We start from the raw sequence: 25,105 nt of genomic DNA, 5'->3' as shown, positions 1-25,105 counted from the left end.
GGGGTCCATTCGTGGTTCGCATTCCACTTTTGGAGTATATGGTTTGTGTTGCCCCTATCCCTATGTTTCCCCATTGCATCCTATTGTAACTATACATTGTTTGCACTGTTTTCTAAGACTATACTGCATATTTTTGCTATTGTGTATATATATCTTGTGTATATTTCCTATCCTCTCACTGAGGGTACACTCTAAGATACTTTGGCATATTGTCATAAAAATAAAGTACCTTTATTTTTAGTATAACTGTGTATTGTGTTTTCTTATGATATTGTGCATATGACACTAGGTGGTACTGTAGTAGCTTCACACGTCTCCTAGTTCAGCCTAAGCTGCTCTGCTAAGCTACCATTATCTATCAGCCTAAGCTGCTAGACACCCTATACACTAATAAGGGATAACTGGGCCTGGTGCAAGGTGCAAGTACCCCTTGGTACTCACTACAAGCCAGTCCAGCCTCCTACAAAAGCCATTTAGGTGCAGTGAATGTGTGAAGAGCTTTAGTCAATTATCACACCTACAAAGACACCAGCGAACACACACAGGGGAAAAGCCTTTCGAATGCAGTGAATGTGTGAAGAGCTTTATGCGCTCGGGACACCTAAAAGCGCATCACCAAAAACACACAGGAGAAAAACCATTCAGGTGCAGTGAATGTATGAAGAGCTTTGGGCTGTTATCACATCTACGAACACATCAGCGAACACACACAGGGGAAAAACCATACAGCTGCAGTGAATGTGTGAAGAGCTTCAGGCGGTTATCACACCTACAAAGACATCAGCTAACACACACAGGGAAAAAACCATTCAGATGCAGTGAATGTGTGAAGAGCTTTGGTCAGTTATCAACCCTAAAAAAACATCACCGAACACATACAGGGGAGAAACCGTACCATTGCAGTGAATGTGTAAAGAGCTTTAGTCAATCATCGTGCCTAAAAGAGCATCAGCGAAAACACACAGGGGAAAAACCATTCAGGTGCACTGAATGTATGAAGAGCTTTGGGCTGTTATCAACCCTAAAAAGACATCAGCGAACACACACAGGGGAAAAGCCATTCAATTGCAGTGAATGTGAGAAGAGCTTTGGGCTCTTATCAACCCTAAAAAGACATCAGCGAACCCACACAGGGGAAAAGCCATTCAATTGCAGAGAATGTGGAAGCAGCTTCAGTCAGTCAACTAACCTAAAATTCCATCAGCAAACACACACAAAGGAAAAAGCATTCAAGTGCAGTGAATGTATGAAGAGTTTTAATTCTTTACCGAGCCTAAAACAACATCAGCAGACACACACAGGGGAAAAAAAGTACCATTGCAGTGAGTGTGTGAAGAGCTTTAGTCGGTTATCAAACCTACAAGTACATAAACGAACACACACAGGGGAAAAGCCATACCATTGCAGTAAATGCACAACTAGTTTTAGTTGTTTGTCAACATTAAGGAACCATCAAAGAAGACACACAGGAGAAAAACCATTCAAATGTAGAGAATGTGTGAAGAGCTTTAGTTCTTTATCGAGCATAAACCGACATCAGCAAACACACACAAGAAAATCCATACCTTTGCAGCAAATGCACCAATAGTTTTAGTTGCTCCTCAACATTAAAAAACATCAAAGAACACACCGACAGGAGAAAAACCATTAAAATGTAGCACATCTTAGGAAGAGTTGGAGTCAGTTATCAAACCTACAAAGACATCAACGAGAACACACCTTCACTGAACAACTGTAGAAACAGTTTGTAGAGATGCAGCAAATTTGACATGTATTCAGGTACAAAAACAATAATACCGACATCTGTGGACATAGACAGAAGCAAAAAAGTGCAATTACTGCGAGATGAAGGAATTGCGGAAAATAATAAAAATTATAAAATTACAAATTTGTGGAACATTCAAATACCAGATAATAGAAAACAGAATAAAGAAAACCAGAGGCCTTTGTAGGATTTTAAAAGTGCCTCTACAAAATTGGATTATTGGTTGAAGAGGGTGAGAACCATGTTGTAATAATAATCACAGTCCTTGTCAGGGTCAACCACATAAATCACTAAATAAGCAGTGCTGCAAGTTGCAATGCATGTCTCTGCATCATGTGCATCTGGTCCGGTAAATCCGCTGAACAGGAGCTGGGTGGTTCTGTGCTGCGAGGCCCTGTATCATCATGCACTGGATCGGTAAAACCTTCAGTGGAGCATTGCGGAGTACACTCTGACTCCAGCCAAGGATGCAGGACCTGGAGGACAACACTTGGGAGCCTCCGGACTCAATCCCACAGTGGCCAGCAGAGTTTAATCTGTGGCCAGTGGTGGTAATGTTTCTTTTCTACTTTTGATACTTGATCCTTCCGCCACAAGTCTGAACAGGATCAAATCCCATCTAATGTAAAAACAGTCTCAAAGTGGCATTTTTAAAATAGTAAGTTAAAATATAACTTTACTATTAAAGAGGATTTTAATTTACCATTCACATGAGTGGAAAAAGTATTTCTCTAGCTGTTCTCAAACTGAACTTATTACTTATTAAATGCAATAAGGTATCCCATTGTTCATCTAGGAAAGGCTACCCTACACTGAAAAGCAACTGTGGGGTTTTTTCACTGCCATAACATGGAATCATAAGTACTTTTTGTTAGGGTTCAGGGCGGGTGGAGGGTCGGGGTACCTTAGTTTCTATGGGAGCCTGATTTGTTTGTACAGTTCCCCTGATGAAGGGTGTTTACCCGAAATGCATTGGGATTTAACAAACATGTTTGTCAAGCCATCACAGTTGACTTCGTAATACGAAGGAATATTTACTTTGATGAATGGACTGCAGATTCAGCGAAAAACAATAAACTGTACAATTGTGAATCATTTTCAAAGAATTGCTAAATTGTGATTGAAACAAGTTTATTGGTTGAGCCTTCTGGGTTTTTAGAGTGCGAGTTGGGACTAGCGCACATTCATTGGCTCTAGCTTGTTTTGAGAATTATTGCGGGATCAGGGCAGGATTCCATTCAACACAGCAACTTTATTAGTTAATATCATTGTTGAAACAAGTTCAAGTATGTGAAGAATTGTACGCACGATATCATTGTTTTTGACCTGTTTTCTACCAAAAGGTTTATTTTCCAAGGTTGAAATGACAGTTTCAAACTACACTACAGGCTGCAGTAAGGTTTACAGAGGTACTTTAGTGGGTGTCTAAAGGAGTGCTCCTGCCAATTATTAGTATTTAATTCACAAGCCCGTGGACATGTAGTACCATTTACTAGGGATTTATAAATAATTTCAATTGGCTGATTAGGTGTATACCAATTTTACCATATTTCAAAAGGAGAGGGCAAATGCTTTATCACCGGTTAGTAGGAGTAAAGCGCTCGGAGTCCTAAAGGTACCAAAACAGGTTGAGGACGAACCTGGGGGTTGCCTCACAAAAGATGTTCATTTCCAATAGTGTCTTTTACCAGCAATTGTTCATTTCTGTATACATTACAGTAAGAAACATAAACATAAAAGTATGAAACACATTGTGAGTTTATCACAGTGTGCAATAAAAGAAATTAAATTTTCTGTGAAATAGACGTATAAAGAAAAACATCCAAGCACACTTGATCACGCCAACTGTATTTATGTGATCCTTCAATTTAAAGATTAGCATCTGAAGAAAGTATTTTTTCCACAAATTGTTATACAGATATCTGTGGGATGGAGGCCGTCAGATGCTTCATATTTCCTGACTGTTCTAATAAATCTTTTTAATTCATATTCATAGAGCTGCTTTGCTGCATACATGTGCAGAGAAAAAAAGCATGAAGTTAAAATGGAGCCTCTTGGGCTTAGTTTAACCATTAAAACAAGCTGAAGAAGGAGCCTGTCCTTTTAAGAGCTTGATAGGCACCTCTGCCCACATTATGCAGTACTGGCAGTTACCTTTGAAACCCAGTTCTTTTTAAGGCTAAAAGTAAAGATGTTTATTTGCATCTGTGTATAGAGATGCATCCGCGCCCTTCCTTTAAAAGGACAGGCGCGGAGCAGGGCGGGTAATCTATGGATTCATTGAACATTCCTGTGATGCAGAACCAATACTACAGCTGCGTTACATTTTCGTCCACATTGGAGGATCCTTTTTGACAGTCATAAATGCTAGAATAGAATAACAAGCTAACTCACTGACGAAGCGATTAGTAAATTATAGTCCAGCAGAATAAACAGTAAAAATAAGGTTTCGAAGACTTGCCTGACCTACTTTAGCTTTTGCTTGAGTGTCAAACTCTAAGCAATATTGTTTTGCGAAGGTGTCGATAGATTTTGCAGCTCTACAGATTTCTACACTAGAAACATTTCTTATTCGTGAAGTAGTTCCTGCTTTTTCTCTTCTAAAATGAGCTCTGGGTTTGCTTGGTAATAGTTGGTTTGTTGGAACGGCGGTAACATAATGACATGCATGCCACTAGATATAGATTGTTTAGAAGTAGCCAATCCTTCTCTTATGTGACCATAGTTTATAAAGAGTTGATTTGTTTTTCTGATGTCTTGGTTTTATCTAACAACAAAAACAATATCTCTTCTGGTAACTAACTAATGAAGAGCCATCTCTGCCGGTGAAGAGGGGTGGAGAAAAGAAGGTTGATAAGATAATGGGTTGATTGATGTGAAATTCTGAGATAACTTTAGTCAGGAATGAAGGATGCATTCTTAAAACCACATTGTTAGATTGGAAAACAAATAATGTTTTATTGAAGATAAAGCATGGAACTCAATAACTCCTCTATATGAAGGGACAACAATTCAAAAGGCAGTGTTTCATGTATATATTGAAACATAGAAGCCATTCATTTTCACAGTACCAGATTTAGCTCCTAAGTTGGAGATTCATTTTTAACAGAAGGGAAAATGTTTTTAAACCCCTCTAGAAAATCTTTTATGAAAGGTAATTTAAAGAATGAAATGTGTTGTTGTGGTTTTCTGTAAGCTGTTACAGCAGCAAAATGAACTTTTATGGAAGAGATTTGTAACTTGGCTTTTGGTCGATAAAGCAAAACTTTGTCTTGACATGAAGTGGGGTTATGTCCTATAGTGCGGCACCATAAGCAAAATCCCCTTCTGAACTCCTGAAGAGAGGGTGAGGTCCCTAGATGACGGTGGTCAGAGGTGTGTGATAGCCAGGCCGAGCACAAAGCAAACAAAATCCATTTACATGTTTCGGGGAGTATTATAGAGGGCAGATGGCTATTGGAGTCCAATTTTGAAATGCTTGTTCAACATCGGAAAGGGAGAAAAAGAGACTGATAATGTCTAAAATATGATACAGTTAGAGTCATTCATGATAATATAAAATGTACAAAATAATGATTAGAATGTACATGTTAATAAGAAATGTATGTTGATTTGTAATACAATAAAAATGTATTTGAATTGATGGTATTTGGCTGATGAGTACATAGAAAGAGATGTTAAACGAGACGTCTTGACGGCATGGCCGTTCTCTCCAGAATCCCTGCCTCGTTTTCACTGCTTTCTCCTTCCTTTCCCTCCATTTTTCGGAGTGCTTTCTCCTGCTTTCTGTCTCGTTTCCTCTGCTTTCTCCCTCCTTCCCCTCCATTTTTCGGAGTGCTTTCTCCTGCTTTCTGCCTCGTTTTCTCTGCTTTCTCTGCTTTCTCCCTTCTTTCCCTCCTTTTTTTAGTGCTTTCTCCTGCGTTTTGCCTGATTTTCACTGCTTTCTCTTTCATATACCCCTGTTTTTCTGAGTGCTTTCTTCTACTTTCCTTCATACAAGAAAGAGACTGTAGGTGGTACATCCTTCTCCGTCCAAGCAGCCAAACTATGGAATTCATTACCCCCAAATATAAGATCCACAAACGACTATCTTGTCTTCAGCGGACTGCTCAAGAGTTGTCTAAATCAAATCAAATCATTAACATTTATAAAGCGCGCTACTCACCCGTGCGGGTCTCAAGGCGCTAGGGGGGAAAGGGGGGGTTATCGCTGCTCGAACAGCCAAGTCTTTAGGAGTCTCCGGAAAGCGGAGTGGTCCTGGGTGGTCCTGAGGCTGGTGGGGAGGGAGTTCCAGGTCTTGGCCGCCAGGAAGGAGAAAGATCTCCCACCCGCCGTGGAGCGGCGGGTGCGAGGGACGGCAGCAAGTGCGAGGCCAGCGGAGCGGAGGGGGCGGGTGGGGACGTAGAAGCTGAGGCGTCTGTTGAGGTATTCCGGTCCCTTGTTGTGGAGGGCTTTGTGTGCGTGGGTGAGAAGACGGAAGGTGATTCTTTTGCTGACTGGGAGCCAATGCAGGTGTCTCAGGTGTGCGGAGATGTGGCTGTTGCGGGGTACGTCGAGGATGAGGCGGGCCGAGGCGTTTTGGATGCGTTGCAGGCGGTTCTGGAGTTTGGCTGTGGTCCCGGCGTAGAGGGTGTTGCCGTAGTCCAGGCGGCTCGTGACGAGGGCGTGGGTCACGGTTTTTCTGGTGTCGGCGGGGATCCAGCGGAAGATCTTACGGAGCATGCGGAGAGTGAGGAAGCAGGCGGAGGACACGGCGTTGACTTGCTTGGTCATGGTGAGAAGAGGGTCCAAGATGAAGCCGAGGTTGCGGGCGTGGTCTGCGGGGGTCGGTGCGGTGCCGAGGGCCGTGGGCCACCAGGAGTCGTCCCAGGCGGACGGGGTGTTGCCGAGGATGAGGACTTCCGTTTTTTCAGAGTTCAGCTTTAGGCGGCTGAGCCTCATCCAATCTGCGACGTCCTTCATACCCTCTTGTAGGTTGGTCTTGGCGCTGGCGGGGTCCTTGGTGAGGGAGAGTACAAGTTGGGTGTCGTCGGCGTAGGAGGTGATGATGATGTCGTGCTTGCGTACGATGTCGGCGAGGGGGCTCATGTAGACATTGAAGAGTGTCGGGCTGAGCGATGAGCCTTGAGGTACGCCGCAGATGATCTTGGTGGGTTCTGAGCGAAACGGAGGGAGGTAAACTCTTTGGGAGCGGTTAGCGAGGAAGGAGGCGATCCAGTCCAGGGCCTGGCCTTGGATCCCGGTGGAGCGTAGGCGGGTGATTAGGGTGCGGTGACAGACGGTGTCAAAGGCAGCCGAGAGGTCGAGGAGAATGAGGGCGACTGTTTCACCGTTGTCCATCAGGGTTCTGATGTCGTCTGTGACTGAGATGAGGGCGGTTTCCGTGCTGTGGTTGGTTCGGAATCCGGTTTGTGAAGGGTCGAGCAGGTTGTTGTCTTCCAGGAAGGTGGTCAGCTGTTTGTTGACGGTCTTTTCTATTACCTTGGCTGGGAAAGGTAGACGAGAGATGGGGCAGAAGTTTTTCAGGTCGCTTGGGTCAGCCGTAGGTTTCTTTAGTAGGGCGTTGACTTCAGCGTGCTTCCAGCATTCGGGGAAGGTAGCAGAAGAAAAAGAAGAGTTGGTGACGGTCTGGAGGTGCGGGGCGATGATGTCGTCGGCTTTGTTAAAGATGGAGTGCGGGCAGGGGTCCGAAGGGGCGCCGGAGTGGATAGAGTTCATGATGGATTTGGTTTCTTCCGTGTTGATGTGGGTCCAGTTGTTGAGGGTGATGTCCGGGGAAGCGGGTTCAGTGGTGTATGGTTGGGTCTGGTGTCCGAAGCTGTCGTGGAGGTCGCTGATCTTGCGATGGAAGAAAGTGGCGAGGGATTCGCACAAATCCTGTGAGGGCGTGACGGCGTTGGCGCTGGTGCTGGGGTTGGAGAACTCTTTGACGATGCTGAAGAGTTCTCTGCTGTTGTGGCTGTTTTTGTCTAGTCTGTCGGTGAAAAAGTTCCTTTTGGCAGTGCGGATCAGGTGGTGGTGTTCGCGTGTAGCGTTCTTGAGGGCGGTCATGTTGTCAGCGGTGTGGTCCTTGCGCCAGGCCTTCTCAAGGGCACGACAAGTTTTCTTTGATTCTTTGAGGGTGTCAGAGAACCAGAGAGGTTTTTTGGTGTTGGTCTGTCGATGCGTGCGTTTGAGGGGAGCAAGGTTGTCAGCGCAGTTGGAGATCCAGTTTGTGAGGTTGAGAGCTGCGTCGTTGGGGTCGGTGGTGAGGGTGGGTTGGTTGGCGGCGAGAGCGGAGAAGAGTTGCTCTTCAGGGATCTTGTTCCACTGTCGATGAGGGATGGGTTGAGTGCGGAGGTGGGAGGTCTCGCGTCGGAATGTGAAGTGGACGCAGCTGTGGTCGGTCCAGTGTAGGGCAGAGGTGTGGCTGAAGAAGACGTGTTTGCTGGCGGAGAAGATAGGGTCGAGCGTGTGTCCGGCGATGTGGGTGGCGGTGTTCACCAGTTGTTTGAGGCCGAGGTTGGCGAGGTTGTCGAGCAGGGTGGTGGTGTTGGGGTCGTTGTTTTGTTCCAGATGGAAGTTGAGGTCGCCTAGGAGGATGTAGTCCGGTGAGGCGAGAGCGTGCGGGGAGATGAAGTCGGCGATGGCGTCGCTGAAAGAGGCGCGAGGTCCGGGAGGACGGTAGACGAGGGATCCTCTGAGGGTGGTCCTTGGGTCGGTGCGAATCTGAAAATGCAGGTGTTCAGCGGCGAGGGGGGGGTCTTCGGTGGAGGTGGTGACGCTGATGGAGTCTTTGAAGATGATGGCGACACCTCCTCCTACTTGGTTGGTGCGGTCTTTTCTGGAGATCTTGTAGCCTTCGGGGATGGCGGGTAGCGATGTCTGGAGCAGAGGAGGCGTTCATCCATGTCTCCGTGATGAAGGCGACGTCCGGGGCTGTGGAGTCCAGGAGGTCCCAAAGTTCAACGGCGTGCTTGTGGACGGAACGAGCGTTGATCAGGATGCACTTGAGGTGGTTGATGGCGCGTGGGCTTGTGGTCGTGGTAGTTGCGTGGTGGAAGATGCGTTTGCAGGAGTTGCAGGCGAAGGGTCCATGGGTGCGTTTGGGGTGAGCTAGGAAGCAGGTTTTGGAGCGCCCTGGGTTGAGGGCATGGAGGGTGGTGGGGTCGTAGCGGATCAGCGGGGCTTGGGGGAGCTGGGGACCAGGGGTCGTGGCGCTGGGCGCGGGCCAGGCGCGGACGGGCGCAGACGGGCTTGCCTCTGGCGCGCCTCCGGCGCGCCAGCGGCGTGCCCGCTGCGCGCACCCGCTGCGCAGTCGTGCAGCGGCCGCCATAAGAGGTAGGAGGGGGGGGGAGGGGTCAGCTGGGGGCGAATGGGAGCTGGGGGGCGGGGGCGTGCAGGAGGTCGCGGCGGGAAAGCGCGAGGGAGGGGGGGGACAGGTAGAGTGAGAGGAGCTGGGGGAGGGGGTTTAGGGTGGAGGAGGGTGAGTGTTAGGAGGTTTGGAGATTAGGGAGAGAGATAGGAGTAGGGTTGTGAAGATAGGGGAGGGGGGGTTGTAGAGGTGGGTGAGGGAGAGAGGTAGAGTGAGAGGATAGGGAGATAGGTAGTAGAGGGGGTGGCGGGAGGGGGGGAGAGATAGAGAAATAGATAGAGAAAATAGATAGAGAAGTCGATAGATAGGGAAATAGATAGATAGACAGATAGGTAGGTAGGAGGAGGTGGAGAGTGGGGGAGTTAGATAGTGAGATAGAGAGATAGGAAGATAGGAGGAGTGAGGGAGGTAGATAGCGAACGGGTTAGCTAGGGGTGAGAGAGGGGGAGGCGAGTGAGGGAGGGGGATGAGGAAGGAGCAGGAGGGCAGGCTCGGGGGAAGAAGACGGAGGAGGTAGAAGAGCCGAAGACAGGAGAACAGAAGACAGAAGAACAGAAGACAGAAGAACAGAAGAACAGAAGACCGGAAGAGCAGAAGACAGAAGAACAGAAGAACAGAAGACAGAAGCACAGAAGATCGGAAGAGCAGAAGAACAGAGAAGAACAGAGAAGAACAGAGAAGAACACAGAAGAACCGAGAAGAAGAACACAGAAGCACCGAGAAGAACAGAGAAGAAGAACACAGAAGACCGGAAGAACACAGAAGAACAGAAGGGAAGAACAGAAGAACAGAAGAGAAGAACAGAAGAACACAGAAGAAGATTGCAGAGGGGGAGCGAGGAGGAAGAGACAGAGAGGAGGAAAAGAAGCAGGAGCAGGAGAGAAGGTGAGTGGCGCGGGGCAGGGCGAGGGGCTGGGAGGAGGGGGGTACTTACAGTTAGGTGGGTCTCAGGAACACAGGAACTCGGGAACTTGGAGGAGCTGCAGCGGCAGGGGGAGCGACCTACCCTTGGGTCAAGGGTCGCTACCACTGTCGCGCAGCGGCCGCCATAAGAGGTAGGAGGGGGGGGAGGGGTCAGCTGGGGGCGAATGGGAGCTGGGGGGCGGGGGCGTGCAGGAGGTCGCGGCGGGAAAGCGTGAGGGAGGGGGGGGGGACAGGTAGAGTGAGAGGAGCTGGGGGAGGGGGTTTAGGGTGGAGGAGGGTGAGTGTTAGGAGGTTTGGAGATTAGGGAGAGAGATAGGAGTAGGGTTGTGAAGATAGGGGAGGGGGGGTTGTAGAGGTGGGTGAGGGAGAGAGGTAGAGTGAGAGGATAGGGAGATAGGTAGTAGAGGGGGTGGCGGGAGGGGGGGAGAGATAGAGAAATAGATAGAGAAAATAGATAGAGAAGTCGATAGATAGGGAAATAGACAGATAGACAGATAGGTAGGTAGGAGGAGGTGGAGAGTGGGGGAGTTAGATAGTGAGATAGGGAGCTAGAGAGATAGGAAGATAGGAGGAGTGAGGGAGGTAGATAGCGAACGGGTTAGCTAGGGGTGAGAGAGGGGGAGGCGAGTGAGGGAGGGGGATGAGGAAGGAGCAGGAGGGCAGGCTCGGGGGAAGAAGACGGAGGAGGTAGAAGAGCCGAAGACAGGAGAACAGAAGACAGAAGAACAGAAGACAGAAGAACAGAAGACCAGAAGAGCAGAAGAGCAGAAGACAGAAGAACAGAAGAACAGAAGAACAGAAGACAGAAGCACAGAAGATCGGAAGAGCAGAAGAACAGAGAAGAACAGAGAAGAACACAGAAGAACCGAGAAGAAGAACACAGAAGCACCGAGAAGAACAGAGAAGAAGAACACAGAAGACCGGAAGAACACAGAAGAACAGAAGGGAAGAACAGAAGAACAGAAGAGAAGAACAGAAGAACACAGAAGAAGATTGCAGAGGGGGAGCGAGGAGGAAGAGACAGAGAGGAGGAAAAGAAGCAGGAGCAGGAGAGAAGGTGAGTGGCGCGGGGCAGGGCGAGGGGCTGGGAGGAGGGGGGTACTTACAGTTAGGTGGGTCTCAGGAACACAGGAACTCGGGAACTTGGAGGAGCTGCAGCGGCAGGGGGAGCGACCTACCCTTGGGTCTCTTTCCTTCATAACCACCATATTCAAACAGCAATGGGCTGCATCTGCCTGTGTTGATGAATATTGTTATTCTGATTATGTGTATATTCTAGATATGTATAGTTCATTAGGAAATATGTATCGCTATTATGTCATAACAATAAATTATACACATACTCTTTAAACCTGTTTAACAAATGTATATTTCTCATGGTTAAATATATATGTGTGTGTGTGTGTAAACATATGTATGTGTATGTTATTCTATGCTCAACAAGCTCATAGGTCATTGCATAGCTCCTAGATAAGTTGTCCTGTTACGTACATATGAATCTCTGCTCTCGTTTTTATATCACACTGATCAAATGTTTTATTATCATAAGCATTTCGCTATTCAAAAATTGAGGAAAGATAAATAAATGTTAGAAAAGTACACTTATTAATTAAGTTCAAATATTACAAATCTTGAAAGTCTGTGTTTATACAATACTACATTTCTTCTCATATTATTATACCCATTATTATATTCCTTTAACATATATTCCCTTACTATGTATTTATCTATTTATTTATGACTCTAGTCCTACTGTACTAAAGAAAAATGTAATAAAAATAAATAAAATCTATAAATAAAATTCAAATTATAAATAAGTTAAAGTCAAAAGAATAATAATTAATAAATAAAATAAAAATAAAAATAATGATTAATATAATGTGTGTGTGTATATATATATATATATATATATATATATGTATATATATAATTATAAATAAATAAAAATAATATAAATGTACTTTCTTGGAAGCTTCACTTTGTCCATCACCATATGTCATGTCGCAATCAATCTATCCTCCATCCCTACTCTGACTCATCCAAAACCCATTCTACTACTTTCATCTGCAAAATAACTCTGCCTAAGCTCTTCCCTCCTCTTCCACATCTAGCTCACCCCCAAACCTCAGTTTACTATCCTGATCTCCCAAACAGCCCTATTAAATTCTCCCTCATTTATCTCACCTTTGACTCATCCAAAACCCCTTCTCCTGCTACTATGATCTTCCTAACCCCTTTCTACTGACTCTTCCCTCCTCCAGCTCTCCATTACTCATCCCAAGCCTCATCCTATTACTATAAACTCCCGGTAAACACTTCTGGATTCTTCCCTCCTCTATCCGTCCATTACTCTAGTCAATCCAAATTACAAACTTACATATCCTCTGCTCAAATTATTAACTTAATTATTATTAATTAATTAATATTACTAAAACTTTACTCATATTTCCCTATACTAATCCACCACTAATTCCTCTTGGGTTCCGGAGTAGCGTGCTACTCACCGAAAAGTGATTACAATTATTTGTTCTGCCTTCTCCCTCCTTCACCCTTTTTTTCTGTTTTCTGCCTCGATTTCACTGCTTTCTCCCTTCTCTCACCCGGTTTTTCTGAGTGCTTTCTCCTGTTTTCTCCCACTTTCTGCCTTGTTTTCACTGCTTTCTCCCTCTGTTCCCTCTAGTTTTGAGTGCTTTTCCTGCTTTTTGCCTCGTTTTCATTGCTTTGCCTTCTTTTGCCTCATTTTTTTTTGTTGCTTTCCCCCTGTTTTTCTGAGTGCTTTCTCCTTCTTTTGTCTAGTTTGTTGATGCTTTCTCCCTCCATGCCCCCATTTTTCTGAGTACTTTCTCTTGCTTTTTGCCTCCTTTCTTTCTCTGTTCATTCCTTTATTTACCCGTTCCCGCCTGCCTCACATTTTCCAACCTCCTGCATAGCCCTGCACACAGCCTCCCAGCACCCCTCCCTCCTCCCAGGACCTGCTTAATGGATGCTGCAATGGGTGTGCCACTAGCGTGCCAAAGGTAAGTCAATCAGCGCCTGTCCACGTCTGGACCGCACCCATCAACAGGACCCCTGGCTCTTCCACCCCACAAAGATGCACCGTCTCTGACCTCCGAGCCCTAGGCCCCAGACGCACCAACATCCACTGCTGCCGCTCATCCCTGCATACCAACAGAGTACCGTTCTTCTGCCAATACTGTTGCCTCACCTCCAGTACCAAAGCAACCAATGCACCCGACATATCAACCGAAACCACCAGGAGACAATTTCAGTGCATCCTACTCAACACACGTTCACTAGTTAAACACACCTCCAAGGTCCAGGACAAAATCTCCTCCCTCAACCCAGACATCTTCTTCCTCACAGAAACCTGGCTCAACCCCTCCTCTGCACCAGATATTGCCACTGCCATCCCTGAAGGTTACAGGATAACTCACCAGGATCGAACCAATAAGCACAGAGTCGGAATCACCATTTTCTACAATGACACCATCCACTGCACATCACCCTGGCGTCCTGACACCGGTAATGGAACACTTCAACTTTCAACACCACACAGATGGAAAAAGCACCATCAGAGGCACACTTGCCTACAGACCACCAGGGCCACGCCCCAGCTTCTGCAACTCCATCTTTGAACTCATTGCCCTGAACACTACATATTCCTAGGGGACCTGAACTTACACCTCAGTGACCCTAACAAGGCTAAGTCCACCGACCTACTGTAAAGCTTGAGAAACCTCAAGCAGCTTGTCACTGACACTACCCATATCGCAGAACACATCCTTGACCCCATCTTCACCTCTAGTGACAATTGGGTATACGCACACCACTTACCTGGTCCGAACACCACATCACACACTTGACCATCTTGAGACACACATTCCCCAGCACTGTGACACCCAGATCCACACAAAGAAACTGGAAAAAGGTATCAGAAGGCCAGTGGAATGACATTCTCTGCTCTCACCTTCCAAACTCTACACCCAACCCTGAAGAAGCAGCAAAGAGCTCCTCCAAGTGGATCACAGAATGCGCCGACACCAAGAGAGCCAAGGTCAAAGTAGAAAACAAAAGAGCAAGCTGGTTCATCGAGGAACTGCTCTCCTCCAAATGCAACTGCCCACAACTTCAAAGGAAATGGCGCATCAGCAAAGAAACAGAAGACCAACCACCTTCAGGACCGCCCTCAACCAGTACCACCGCCTCCTGAAAGAAACCAAGAAGAACGCACTAGCAGACCACATCAAAGCCAGCACAAACTACAGAAAATAACTTTAGGCCATTGTGAAGGATTTACCCAATCCCATAGCCACCAAGAATATCATCACTCCCTCCCAGGAACTGTGTGACATCCTCGCTGACTTCTTTCACGACAAAATCTTGCTATCTACGAAAATATTGAATGCCAGTCCTCCACCGCAGATGGCATCAACCAGCTGTCATGCACAAAAGCAAACCCCGAAACCTCACCTACTGGAAACTCCTCACCATGCAAGACACTATCTCTATCATGAGCTCTGTACACACTGGAGCACCCACGGAGCTTTGTCCCCACCACCTCTTCAACCTCAAAAGTAAGGCAATTGACGATGAACTCTGTAAGGTCCTGAATATCTTTCACCGCAGCCTCCGTCCCAGAGGTCTGAAAACATGCCAAAGTGAGGCCTCTCCTAAAACAAATCATTTACCAACCCAGCCGAATTGAAGAACTATGGCCCATCTCTCTGCTCCCCCATCCAGGAAACGTCCTTGAGAAAGCAATCAACCAGCAACTCAAACACCTAAAAGACCACAACCTCCTGGACCCATCACAATCTGGATTTCGAACTAACCACAGCACTGAGTCAGCCATAATTGCAGCCACAGGTGGCATCAGAGCCCTCCTAGACCATGGAGAAACAGCAGCCCTCATCCTCCTGGACCTGTCTGCCGTGGTTGGCATGATCGTTCACGACATGCTGATCAGCAGACTCCACCACATGGTTGTCAAGGAAACACCCTCAAATAGATCGCGTCGTACCTCACCAGCAGAACCCAAAGGATAAGTCTCCCACCATTCACCTCAGAGCCCAAGAAGATCAACTGTGAAGTCCCCCAAGGATTATCCCTCAGCCTAACCCTCTTCAACACCCACATGGCCCCTCTGGCCATCAATATCAGATCACATAGACCCAACATCATCTCCTACACCGATGACATACAGCTCATCCTTTCACTGTCCGAAGAACCCTCCACCACCAAAGCCAACTTCCACAGATGCATGATGAACGTAACAGTCTGAATAAAGGGCAACTGTGTCAAACTCTTCACTGAAAAATGGAAGTCCTCATCTTTAGGAACAACACCTCGCCATGGACTGAGACATGGTGGCCCGCAGCGCTTGGCACACCCCCTACCCCAATAGACCATGCCTGCAACCTTGGCATCATCCTGAATAACAAACTATGAATGAAGAAACAAATCAACACAGTCTCATCCACCTGTTTCCACACCCTTCACATGCTTTGCAAGATGTTCAGGTGGCTTTCACCATCATGAAAACATGCTCTACATAGGAATCACAACACACCTCCTGAAGAGACTCCAGACAATACAGAACTAAGTAGCAAGCCTTGTATTCGACCTCCCCAGAAGAACCCACATCACACCCCATCTCAAAAAGCTACACTGGCTCCTGATTCAGAAGAGATGCCAGTTCAGAATGCTGACCCATGCCTACAAGGCCCTACACAATAAAGGACTTGCATACATCAGCAAATGCCTGACATTCCACCAACCAACCAGACACCTCTGAACAGCTTCCCTCTACCTCGCAGACACCCCACGGATCAATCAATCCAACACTGGAAGATGCTTATTCTGGCACCTGGCATCCAAGGCTTGGAACAACCTCCACCTCAGGACTGCACCGTCACTCAAGTAATTCAGAAGACAACTAAAGACCTGCATGTTTGAATGATCATTCCTCCAAACAGCAGCATACAGCTCCTGTGCCTCGAGACTCTCACAGGTGATTTGCCGCGCTCTATAAATGTTTGATTGTTTGATTGGTTGAGTCCTTCCGTGGATCCTGCTCCTAAAAATAAACAAGTCTGTAATCCCACAATCGCGAGGTTAAATGTTAATGAGGTTGTTAATGAGATTGATGCAGGTCCAGTGCAGGGAGTGGGTGCAATGTTCCTGGAGGATTGTTGTGCAAAGCTTAGCGTCCTGCTAAGACTAGTTAGCCCCTGTACAGGAGAGACTGGATCGTGTTGAGTTTCAATTTGTCACACTTAATAAGTATTCCCGTCCTACATCGTCTCTACCTGTATCAGCCCAAGCATTACCTTATCAAAGGGTGTCTAATTCAGTGTGTGTTCATATTCCTTCTTTTCCTACTCTTACAACTTTTTACCCTTCAGATGCACAACATGCAGATACTGATCCGCACATAACCTAGGTTTGCGATATGAATGAAGTGTCCCAGAAAATCAACCAACAAACTAGCACAGCAGCACCCAGCAGTGACCCAGCTGCCCGAGGGCATCTATTCCAAAGCTTGAAAGCCCACTTTGTCTCAGTGGGCTCTGCGTCTACACTTAGAGCGAGGAGTCTGGGATTGGTAGGTGGGGCAGAGCTACTCCCTAGCAATACTGTTTTAAATCTCCCCCCTGCCGCCTGTCCCTATGTCATAGTCCTAATTGGAGTTCCTGCTGTTAGGCAAGGCCAGGTTAAATTTGGGGAACAGTTAACCAACAAAGTTCTCCACTGGCTAGCAGAAAATTGGGTCCTTGATATAATTGATGGTGTGCATATCATTCTGTCATGTAGAGTGAGTTGGCTCGGGCCTTCACCTAAAAACAGGCTAGGGGTCTGCATTGTGGTAAACTTCAGAGATCTGGCTGTTGTGAGGAATCTGTATTGACGTTACCATCATTCTATTAGGGAATTTGTATAAGCCTCAGTCTTTATCAGGTTTTATTTGTTTGATGCCTCAAGAGTACATCAGGGATCTGGAGGTCCTGACGTTTTCTTTTTGACCCCATCTTCCTCCGGCTAACACATTTCAACTACTCTCTGACTGTTCTATTATTGACTGACTTCAGGAGTCCCTGCTACTCATGAACAGACGGAGAAGCCCTCCCTAGGTCTATGCAGACCAGTGAGAATCAGTAAAATAGTAAATGTCACTAATTCCATCTCAATTTTATTCTTGGAATGTGGTGGGCTGAGAGCGAAACTACAGTGTCCCAATCAAATTGCTCTCTTTACAGCCTATAACATTAGTTTCATCCAGAAGATATAGGAGGCCTACTAAGATTGCATTTAAGGGTTTATCTTGTCATTCCATACCAAGTACACCATCCTTGGTGGGACAGGGCGAAGGGGGGCTTATCTATTTGGCTAAAGCTTCTTTGAAAACTGGAGTCAAATGGGTGGATTCAGGGAGCCTAGCGTTCCAAGTTTTCTTACTTAGGGGGCTGTATAATTTCAAGTTATATTTAGCCAGTTTAAAAATTATTACTCCAACCAGCCGAACTCTAATTATGCTCAACTCTTCATTCGTTTAACTAAACTGGTGGAAATGAGCAGCTCTGACCAGAACTGTTATACCGGGTGGGGATTTTAGCGCTAAGATCAGCGCTGATACATTAACCCAAGGTCAAGCGGCCACTCGAACAAACTTAGGAGTGGTGACCAAAGAGGCTTAGAGCTGGATAGTTATTTGGCAGATTTTGATCTAATTTATGTGATGGAATATTCTGGAGAGGCAGCACCTGATCAACCGACTGGGAGAGAGGGAATGCTACCATCATTAAATACATATTTGTTTCAAGAAGTTTGATTGGTAGAATTGTGCATGGTGGAGGTGCTACTCGCTGCTTCTGGTGACCACAAGGCTTTGTTAGCCTTTTTCAACGTACAGTTTTTAAATTAATCCCCCCTGCACAACCCACCCCAACCAATAAAGGCCTAAGACTATGCTGGAGGCTCAAAAATTCAAGTTGTTTATTGGATAGTTTACTCAGCACCAATTTAAAAGCCTTCAAACAATGCCTTAGGAATGATGCAATTGGTGCGTATCTTGTACAGCCTTTTGAGGTACCCAGAACCTTTTTATGAATCCTGTAAAGGAAGGAATTGCTCACCCTAAATGGTTTGACTCCAAATGTTTGAGTGCAAACAGGCAATTGAGGGCGGCCCTAACGGCAAGGCCTAGAGTTCTTGCCGAGGTTGCACTTGCACGCAGGTTCTATAAGGAAACGCTGAGGAAAAGGAAACAGGAGGATAACAAAGTTAGTTGGGAGCATCTTGTAGGAATTCTGGGTTAGGATCTGTGTATCAGCCCCCACTCAGGGTTCCCCTATAAGTTGTTATATAAATATTGCTGCATAGGGTGATCATTTTTTAGCTCTGTAGAGAAAAGAGGAGGATGGATCCCCATCTACCCCCTTGGAATGGAAAGAAGTCCATAGGATGATAGAAGTTTAGGAATCGATCAATCTCTGCCCTGGTCATAAGCCACCGGGACCTGATGGCATGTCGATTGATTTAATTAAATGCAATGTGGAACTTTGGGCATCCTTACTGACCAAACTATATAGTAAGCTGGATGGCAACAATCTCTAGAGCTCTTGGACCTCCTCCATAACTATACCTCTTTTTAAAAAAGAAAATCGGGGAGACCCATGATGTTACCGTCCGGTATCACTTATTGATAACTTTGGTTAAAATGAGAGAGTAATATGCGGTAGGATGTGTGCTGGGGCCTGTAGTAATAACATCTTACACTCTATTCAATATGGTTTTCAGGAACGGCTGGGCCCAGTGGTACAGTGCCTGAACTTACATCTAATCTTGGGCAAGATCCACCCTTGCACAGCGCTGCCCCCTGCACCGAGCATGTATGGACCTATCAACAGCTTTCAGTTTTTTTCAGTCATTTTCTGCTGTGATGTATTTTGCTAGAACTGGGTTTGGATCTCACTCTAGTGCATGGTTTCCATGTGCTCCATGGCAGTCTGGAAGCAAGGGTAAGATATGGGGAAGTAGGGGAGCTTGCAGAGCTCTTTTCATTGGACAAAGGCATACACCAGGGCTGCATGCTGAACCCACAGCAAGCACTGTCTACCCTACACAAGGACAAGTGTTTGTTCTTTGAATCCAAGACCAAATTCTTTGGGTATTTCTTTACAAAGGACGGCATCCAGGTAGACCCAACCAAGTCTCAGGGGATCCAACAAGCACCAGCACTTAAGAATGTGACGGAGGTGCGCAGCTTCTTCTGGTTGGCTACTTATTAAGGCTGTTTTATCCTCAATGATAACCAAACTGCTCAGAGCCCTGACGAAGGCAGACGCAAAATGGAAGTAGGGCCCCAATGGAGCGGAATTGTTTGAAAGGATCAAGCACAAACAATTGGACACAGCAACAATGGTGTACTTCGATCCGGACAAGAAGACAGCATGGATTGTAGATGGCAACCCTGTAGGCGTGGGGGTGGCACTCACCCAGGAAATGGAGCCCAGGAGAGGGACACCCCTCTCTTTTGCCAGCAGGGCCCTCACACCAACAGAAACGAGGTACGTCAAAATTAAGAGAGAGGATCTTGCCATAAAATGGGGCTGCAGACATTTCCATATGTTCTTGTGTGGGCAGCTGTTTCAAGTAGTCACTGATCACCAGCCATTGGTGCCCTTGTTCAGGGGAACTGCACCATATCCCCACCTCAGATCGAGCGGTGAGCAATACAACTACAACAGTACCAGTTTGAGGTCATATAAGTAGCAAAGAATCCATCAGACTTCTTGTTGAGGCACGCCTTCCAAGACATATTTGTTTGGAGTATCTGAGATACTTCCCACATTGACAACAGGGAGGGAGGGAGGAGAGGTAATGCATGAGTATACATATTCATAGTAAAACAGATTGTGCTAATTTCCTATTTTGCAGATAGAAACTTCTAGCCGCAGATTCCTTAAGTTTGAAATTCCCTGGCATCAGACTTGATCCGGAAAATTGTTTATGAGCAGTACCCCTGCACGCAGTATGGTGGTGTCGATCCGCTCTGCGTGACGTCATCCGCTCCACAGTGACGTCTGCAACACATATAGAGGTGCCACCAAGGCACACTGACGTCAGTTCTTTTATTTCCGCAACAGCTAGAGTAGATCCGGAGAAGAGCACCCCTCTGTGATTTTTTTTTTTTTAACAGGATCTTCATGACGTTTTGTTGAACTTTTTGGAGATTCTCCTCCTGGTGAGTCGTGGATGTTGCCATGCAAGACAGATGTTAAGCCCTGCAGCACCGGTCACCGGCCAATGCCGGTGATGAGTCTGCACCTAATCTGTCTGTGCCTGGAGTGTGACCACAAGACTGAGACGCGCTCTGTTTGCTTTGAGGGATCGGTTCCTGAAGCTGCTAGTGGGCCGGAAGTCAAAGTTCCGGTCAAGAGGAAGATCCGGGACTGTTCGCAGAGTGTGAAGTCCTCTTTGTCCCATTCTAAATCTTCGGGGAATTCAGATAAGAGGCACAAGAAGAAGAGAAAGAAGTGGAAGCGTTCTTCAACTTCTTGTCTGGCGGGCGATGCGACAAGGGAGCATCGGCATTCGAGGCCTGGTTCCTCAGAACCTGTGTATGGGCTGAATTCATGCCTGCCTGAATTTCCGGGAACCGGAGTGACCACCGCCCAGCTTAGAGGGTTTCCTGAGGCCATGTGCCTTATATTTGGGTGGCATGACCTTGGTTGCCACGTGGGGCCAGAGGGGGCCCCACCTGGTTCTGCATAGATCTGGACCAGTGCCCGTCGTGCCAGCTCAACCTTCCCCGGCCTTCCTTCGGCAGCGCCATCTCCATTGTTGAGCTGCATCGCCTGACACCACATCCGATGTCGGCAGACACCACACTTCCTAGATGGGAGCCTGGGATCTATTCTTATGAGCTAGGTCTTGGGGAGAAATGAGAGGGGTCGCTTGACCCTCTACAATACCAGCCATACAAAGAAGGCCCCCAAATGGACTGGTGTGAGGAACTTGGTTGAGCCAGTTGACTGGATACTTCTCCAGATACTGGTATGCTTTCTCCCCCTACCGTGACTACGAAGGAGGAAATGTCCTATGCTATGGTGGCTAAGAGGGCGGCTGAGGTCCCCGACCTTCAGCTCCCCTCAGTGGCAGTCAAGACTAACATCTTCATTGAGGTGCTGCAACCAGGAGTCTCCTTCTCAGAACTCCTACTCCTGTACAACTAAGCCCTCACAAACGTCCTTCTGGAAAACTGGCCCAAACCAAGCACAGTGGCTTCTGTGAGTAGGACAATTTCCCGCTTCAGGAGACCCATATTTACTCAACCATCACCCTACTCTTGGTGGTCCAAGTTTCCACATCCCAGGGTGCATTTCCTATTGCTCCCCCAGACAGGGAATCCAAGAGGTTGGACATCTTGAGAAAGAAAATGTTTACTTCCACCAGCCTGGCATTGCGATCTGTGAACACTGCATGCCTATTGGGCTACTACTCCCACATGATGTGGAACATGGTTGTGCAAATGCTGTCACAGATCCCGGAGGAGGCATGGACCATCCTCTCCTAAGCAGTTACAGATCTGAGAGATACAGCAAAGTTCACAATTCATAGTAGATTGAACATGACTGACTTGCTGAGCAGAGTGGTTTCCTCAATGGTGGCCCTGAGGTGCCACGGCTGGCTGAGAATGACTGGCTTCTCTGGGGATGGCCAAGCTTCCCTTATGGACAAACATTTTGATGGAACCGACCTCTTCGGAGACAAAGCAGACTCAGCACTGGAGTGCTTTAAGGACTTGCTGGCTATGGCCGAGTCCTGGTGCCTCTCGCCTCCCACACGTCACCCCTAGTCTGCTTTTCGCTCCTTTCATGGCTACGGAAGGGGCTTCCACTCACACTAACACCCTCCCAGCCACCAAGCCGCACATGCTTCCAAGCCTTTGCGTGACGAAGGCATGGTACCCACAGACCTTGTTGGTCTGATAGCCACTGGTCTGGTCCATCCACCACCAACCCAGCAGCTGCAGCCTCCACACCCTCATAATCTACCACTTTACCATCATGGGCGCCCAGTTGGTGGCATCACCTGCCCTACTGGTAGTCCATATCATTGGAGAGGTGGGTTTTGCACATCATCCGAAGAGGCTACTTCCTCCTTTCAGAGACTGCTCCTCCCTACATGCTGCAATATCACAACCATCTGACGGAGAATCATTTGTCCCTGCTCTGTGAGGATGTCCCAGCTCTCTTGGCCAAGGCAGCCATGGAGAGGGTTCCGATGCCGGAAGTAGGCTGTGGTTGCTATTCCCTCTACTTTTTGGTCCCCAAAATGGACAAAGGCCTTTATCTATCTATTCTACATCTCTGAGCACTCAACTATGTCCTCAAGAAGGAGAAGTTCATAGATGCTCACATTGGCTCAGGTCATGTCTGCTCTATACCCAGGAGACTAGATGGTAGCATTGGACTTGCAGGATGCATGTTTCCACATTCCCGTTCTGCCTGGCCATAGGTGCTATCTGCGGTTTAAGGTAGGCCACAAGCACTTTCAATTCACCATGCTCCATTTTCGCCTTACCAGCATCCCTCGTGTGTTCACCAAGTTGATAGCAGTGGTCGCAGCTCATTTGCGCAAATCAGGGGTGCCAGTCTTCCCCTATCTCAATAACTGCATGCTGAAGGCTATCGTCTCCCACCTTAAGACTACAGCAAACGCCATGCACTGGGGTTCACTATCAACATGCCAAATTCACACCTGATTACCTCTCAGATGCTCCCTTTCATCTGAGCTGTTCTGGACACAGTGCAGTTTTGTTGCTAACAATTACAAAGTTTTGAAGGATGCACTCTTGGATGGATTTGGCTTACCCACTGAACAATACAGGATAAAGTTCAGAGACATCTGAAAAGAGTCCTCTCAAGACTGGACAGACTTTGTAGACTGTTCAGTGAAGGCCTTGGAGGGTTGGTTACATGGCAGTAAGGTGTCTGACTATGAAAGCCTGTATAATCTAATCCTGAGAGAACATATTTTGAACAATTGTATGTCTGATTTGTTGCACCAGTACTTGGTAGACTCAGATCTGACCTCTCCCCAAGAATTGGGAAAGAAGGCAGAAAAATGGATCAGAACAAGAGTGAACAGAAATGTTCATACAGGGGGTGACAAGGATGGCAAGAAGAAGGATGGTAAGTTTTCTGACAAGGGTGGGGACAAGGATAAAAAACATTCTGAGTCTTCATCAGGCCCACAAAAAATCCTCTGGGGGTTGTGGGTCCAAATCCTCTTCTCACAATCAGAAAAAGCCATGGTGTTACTTATGTAAAGTAAAAGGCCATTGGGCAAGTGATGCCACTTTCCCAAAGAAAAACACCAAGGCTCCCACTACCACAACCCCTACTGCAACCTCTAGTACCCCTAGTAGTAGTAGTGGGGGTGGGAAGTCTATTGCAAATAGCCAATCCAAGGGTTTAGCTGGGCTCACTATTGACAGTGTAGTTGGGGTTGGTCTTGTTAGGGAGACCACAGAGGCTGTTTTAGTCTCTGATGGTGGCATTGACTTTGCCACCTTGGTTGCTTGTCCCCTTAGTATGGGTAAGTACAAGCAACTACCCCTAATTAATGGTGTTGAGGCCTACAGGGACACAGGAGCCAGTGTAACTATGGTTATAGAGAAACTGGTTCAACCTGCTCAACACCTACTTGGTCAGCAGTACCAAGTGACTGATGCTCGCAATAACACACTGTGGGCCAGATGTAGCAAGTCGGCAATTTGCGACTTGCAAATTGCGAGTCCCTGCGACTCGCAATTTGCAAGTCGCAAATTGCTATGCAGTACGGTGTCTCAGACACCGACTGCGACTCGCAATGGGGTCGCAATGACCCACCTCATGAATATTCATGAGGTGGGTCGCAAATTGCGGCCCCATTGCGAGTATAGGCACTCGCAAACATGGAGGCCTGCTGTCGTCAGCAGACCTCCATGTTTGCGACCTGCTTTTCAATAAAGCAGTTTTTTTTTTTTGAAGTGTAGCCCGTTTTCCTAACAGGAAAACGAGCTGCACTTCAAAAAAACCGAAACCTTTAGTTTTGGGTTTTTTTCAGGGCAGGGAGTGGTCCCTTCCGGAGCATGCGGAGGGTGAGGAAGCATGAGGAGGACACGGCGTTGACTTGTTTGGTCATGGTGGGCAGTGGGTCCAAGATGAAGCCGAGGTTGCGTGCGTGGTCTGAGGGAGTCGGTGCGGTGCCAAGGGCCGTGGGCCACCAGGAGTCATCCCAGGTGGTCGGGGTGTTACCGAGGATGAGGACTTCTGTTTTGTCTGAGTTCAGTTTCAGACGGCTGAGTCTCATCCAATCTGCGACGTCCTTCATTCCATCTTGCAGGTTGGTCTTTGCGCTGGTGGGGTCCTTGGTGAGGGAGAGTATCAGTTGAGTGTTGTCGGCGTAGGAGGTGATGATGATGCTGTGCTTGCGTACCATGTCGGCGAGGGGGCTCATGTAGACATTGAAGAGTGTCGGGCTGAGCGAGGAGCCCTGTGGGACGCCGCAGATGATCTCGGTGGGGTCTGAGCGAAAAGGTGGGAGGTAGACTCTCTGAGAGCGGTTGGAGAGGAAGGAGGCGATCCAGTCGAGGGCTTGGCCTTGGATCCCGGTGGAGCGGAGGCGGGTTATTAGGGTGCGGTGACAGACAGTGTCGAAGGCAGCCGAGAGGTCGAGGAGGATGAGGGCGACTGTTTCACTGCTGTCCATCAGGGTTCTGATGTTGTCTGTGACTGAGATGAGGGCGGTTTCAGTGCTGTGGTTGGCTCGGAATCCGGATTGAGAGGGGTCGAGAAGGTTGTTGTCTTCAAGGAAGTTGGTAAGCTGCTTGTTGACGGTCTTCTCTATGACCTTGGCAGGGAAGGGGAGGAGCGAGATGGGGTGGAAGTTCTTCAGGTCACTTGGGTCAGCCATAGGTTTCTTCAGTAGGGCGTTGACTTCAGCGTGTTTCCAGCTTTCGGGGAAGGTGGCAGACGAAAACGAGGAGTTGATGATGGTCTGGAGGTGCGGGGCGA

General features: G+C 47.3%; 1 pseudogene; it reads left to right on the top strand.

Moving 5' to 3' along the window:
* Positions 1-470: 470 nt before the first annotated feature.
* Positions 471-25,105, top strand: part of LOC138286942 (zinc finger protein 850-like) — a 31,372-nt pseudogene continuing 6,737 nt past the window's right edge.

This window comes from Pleurodeles waltl, chromosome 4_1 (genome assembly GCF_031143425.1).
Source record: "Pleurodeles waltl isolate 20211129_DDA chromosome 4_1, aPleWal1.hap1.20221129, whole genome shotgun sequence".
NCBI classification, from domain to species: Eukaryota; Metazoa; Chordata; class Amphibia; order Caudata; family Salamandridae; genus Pleurodeles; species Pleurodeles waltl.
Note: the sequence above shows the minus strand (reverse complement) of the source record. Positions and strands in the feature narration are given on the sequence as shown.